This window comes from Cebus imitator, unplaced genomic scaffold (genome assembly GCF_001604975.1).
Source record: "Cebus imitator isolate Cc_AM_T3 unplaced genomic scaffold, Cebus_imitator-1.0 Scaffold675, whole genome shotgun sequence".
In the NCBI taxonomy this organism is placed as follows: Eukaryota; Metazoa; Chordata; class Mammalia; order Primates; family Cebidae; genus Cebus; species Cebus imitator.
The window spans coordinates 442,228-446,646 of record NW_016107990.1 but is presented as its reverse complement, the minus strand read 5'-3'; the positions used below and the strand labels follow the sequence as shown (position 1 = coordinate 446,646).

General features: G+C 39.4%; 1 pseudogene; it reads right to left on the bottom strand.

Moving 5' to 3' along the window:
* Positions 1 to 3,151: 3,151 nt before the first annotated feature.
* LOC108296002 lies at positions 3,152 to 3,598 on the bottom strand (annotated as a pseudogene).
* Between the last annotated feature and the right edge of the window lie 821 nt (positions 3,599 to 4,419).

The window sequence follows — 4,419 nt, the reverse complement described above, 5'->3', positions numbered from 1 at the left end:
TTTTCATCATCCGGACAGAAACTCTGCACCCATTAAATAATAACTACCCATCACTCCTCTCCTAGCCTTAGCCTACTTCTGCTTTCTGTCTCTATGAATTTGAATATTCTAGGCACCTCATATAAGCGGAACCATATAATGTTTGTCTATTTGTGTCTGGCTTATTTCACTTAGTATAATGTCTTCAAGGCTCATCCATGTTGTGGCATGTATCAGACTGTTCCTTGTTTTTTTGTGTGTTTTTTTTTAGACGGAGTTTCGCTCTTGTCACCCAGGCTGGAGTGCAATGGCGCGATCTCGGCTCACCGCAACCTCCGCCTCCCGGGTTCAGGCAATTCTCCTGCCTCAGCCTCCTGAGTAGCTGGGATTATAGGCACCCACCACCATGTCCAGCTGATTTTTTGTATTTTTAGTAGAGACGGGGTTTCACCATGTTGACCAGGATGGTCTCGATCTCTTGACCTCGTGATCCACCTGCCTCGGCCTCCCAAAGTGCTGGGATTACAGGCGTGAGCCACCGCGTGCCCGGCCCCGTTCCTTGTTTTTAAGGCTGAATAATACTCCTTTGTGTATATATGCATATATATATATATATGAATATATACATATGTATATATATATGAATATATACATATATATATATATATATATATATACTACATTTTGTTTATCCATTCATCTGTTGATGGACATTTGGGTTGTTTCCACCTTTTAGCTATTATGAATAATACTGCTGTGAATATTTGTGTACAAGTATCTGTTTGGATCTCTGCTTTTAATTCTTCAGAGTGTATATTTAGAAGAAGAGTCACTGGATCATGTGGTAACTCTACATTTAACTTTTTAAGAAACTGTCAAACTATTTTCCATAGTGGTTGTACCATTTTCCATTCCCACCAGCAATGCAAAAGAATTCCAATTTCTCCATATCCTTACCCACACTTAATCTTTACATATATATATATATATAAAATAACCATTCTACTTACTGTGAAATGATATCTCATTGTAGTTTTGCATTTTCGTAATGATAAGTAGCGATATTTAGCTTCTCATTTCTTCTTTAAAGACGTATATCTTCTTTATAGAAATGTCTATTTGGATTCTTTGCTCATTTTTGAATCTGGTGATTTTGGTTTCTTTGTTGTTGAGTTGTAGGAATTCTTTATACATACTGAATACTAATCCCTTATAAGATAAATGATATGCATATGTTTTCTCCTGTTCTGTGAGTTGCCTTTTTAATTTCTAGACAACGTTCTTTGAGTTACAACAATTTTAAATTTTGGGGAAATCACATTTATCTTTTTTTCCTTTGGTTGCCTGTGCTTTGGTATTACTGTTGCCTAATCCAAGGTCACAATAATTTCACCGATTTTTTTCAGAGTTTTATAGGTTTAGCTCTTACATTTAGGTCTTTAATCCATTTTGCGTTAATTTTTGCATATAGCGTGGGCTGGAGATCCAAATTCATTCCTTTGGACGAATTCATTCATGTGGATATCTGCTTGTCTCAGCATTATTTGCTGAAAATACTATCTTTTCCCTGTTAAGTGGTCTCAGCAACTTTGTCAAAAAATCAATTAAGCGTAAAGATATGGATTTATTTCTGGACTGTCTATTCTTATGCCAGTGCCACATTGTCTTGACTACTGTCAATCCACTGGACTTTAGTAAAAGCCAGAATAGTAAGAGTCTATATGTTAGAGACAACAACCTCCATATCCTTTAAATCTCTGAGGTTGGTACTAATTTCCCCTACTCTTTTCATGAGCATGTATGAGAATTCTTATTGCTCAAATGCACTTGATATGTTGGTCTTTTAAAGTTTAGCCATTCTGGTGATTACGTAGTGGTATCTCATTAGACCTTTAATTTGCATTTTCCCTTTGACTAATGGGGCTAAGCACCTTTTCGTATGCTTATTGGACATTTGAAACTCTTCTGAAGGGTATTGTCTATTCTCATAGTTGATTTGTGGAAGTTCAACATATATTCTGATTGAGTCTTTTGTCAATTATACGTATTGCAAATATCCTCCCAGGATTCTTGGCAACCTTTTCCCTCTAGTGTGTTTTGACAGACATTCCTAATTTTTATATTGTCAATTTGTGAATTCTTTTTTTTTTTAATTGTACTTGAAGTTCTGGGGTACATGTGCAGATCTTGCAGGATTGTTGCATAGGTACACACATGCCACGGTGGTTTGCTGTCTCCATCCCCCCATCACCTACATCAGGCATTTCTCTCAGTGTTATCCCTCCACAACTTCCCTGCCCCCTGCTGTCCCTCCCCTAGCCCCCCACCCCCCAACAGACCCCAGTGTGTGATGTTCCCCTCCCTGTGCCCATGTGTTCTCATTGTTCAACATTCGCCTATGAGTCAGAACGTGCCGTGTTTGGTTTTCTGTTCTGTGTCAATTTGCTGAGAATGATGGTTTCCAAATTCATCCTTGTCGCTACAAAGGACATGAACTCATCCTTTTTTATGGCTGCATAGTATTCCATGGTGTAGATGTGTCCCATTTTCTTTATCCAGTCTATCATTGATGGGCATTTGGGTTGGTTCCAGGTCTTTGCTATTGTAAACAGTGCCACAATGAACATATGTGTGCATGTGTCTTTATAATAGAACAATCTATAATCCTTTGGGTATATACCCAGTAATGAGATTGTTGGGTCAAATGGAATTTCTATTTCTAGATCCTTAAGGAATCACCACACTGTATTCCACAATGGTTGAACTAGTTTACACTCCCACCAACAGTGTAAAAGTGTTCCTATTTCTCCACATCCTCTCCAGCATCTGTTGTCTACAAATTTTTTAATGATCACCATTCTAACTGGCGTGAGATGGTATCTCAATGTGGTTTTGATTTGCATTTCTCTAATGACCAGTGTTGATGAGCATTTTTTCCTATGTTTGTTGGCCTCATGTATGTCTTATTTTGAAAAGTGTCTATTCATATCCTTTGCCCACTTTTGAATGGGTTTGTTTGTTTTTTTCTTGTAAATCTTCTTTAGTTCTTTGTAGATTCTGGATATTAACCCTTTGTCAGATGGGTAGATTGCAAAAATTTTTTCCCATTCTGTTGGTTGCTGGTTCACTCTAATGATTGTATCTTTTGGTGAGCAGGATGATTCCTCTGGATCTATTGATAGGCTTGCAGAATCAGTGTTCGGATGATGATCAGCAGAATGGTCATGATGATACCCAAAATCAGGGCCCAGATGTTCAGGCACTTGGCGGTGGTGGAGGCGTAGGCCTGGGCCCCGGTCAGGTCGCCAACCATCTTCCTGTCCCTAGACTTCATGGAGTAGGCGAATGCTATGAAGCCCAGGCAGCAGGAGTTCATAAAGAGGGTATTGAACAGGGACCAGACGACGTGGTCGGGCACAGAGGTCTTGCTTCAGATGGGGATCACGGTGGATGTTGGGGGCACAGGGTTGTGGGGCGCCCTCAGCACATCCACCTCATGTTCCTCCTTCAGCATCTCGTAGTTTGGGGGATGGTTGGTGCTGGCGGGAGTGAAGAAGGTTTGGACAGTGTCGTTCATGCTGTCCAGGGAAGACCGGCCGTGGTCGGGTTGCTGGGATGCTTCGACTTCTAGAAGTTTTATTATTCTAATGATACATTTAGATCTACAAATCACCTGGAATTTATGTGTGTAAAGTAGGGATCAACGTTTTGTCTTTGTTTTTGTTTTTTCTTATATGATCATCTAATTGACCCAGTAACATTTACTGGAAATACTGTCTTTAGCACACTCTTCTGGAGCTCCGACTTTGTCATAAATCAAGTGGGCCTATATGTGTGGGTTTGTTTCTTGACACTATGCAGTGCTGATCCCACACTGTTTTAATTACAGTAACTGTGTAATGAGTCTAATATACAGTTGCATAAATCCTCCCACATTCTTTCTCTTCTTCAAGATTGAGCTGGCTATTTTTGGTCCTTTTCATTTCCAGATGAGTTTTAGAATCTGTCATCAATTCCACAGAACAAAACTCCTGGAACTTTGAAAGGGATTACATTTAATATACATACATCAATTTGGGGAGAATTCACATCTTCACAACATTGAATCTTCTAATCCTTGAACATAGTATATGCTTTGGGGTTTTAAATGTCTTCTTTCATTTCTCTTTCAAAAGATAACTTAGGAGAATATCTTCATAGCCTGGCAGGCAAAATGCCTTAAATATAAAACACTAACTCTCAAAATCATTTAAAACCTTCTGTGCAGATAACTTGAACAGCTTTCATTATACTTAATGGAACATGTTTGATTTTTTAAAAAGACTATTACGGGCCGGGCGCGGTGGCTCAAGCCTGTAATCCCAGCACTTTGGGAGGCCGAGGCGGGTGGATCACGAGGTCAAGAGATCGAGACCATCCTGGTCAACATGGTGAAACCCC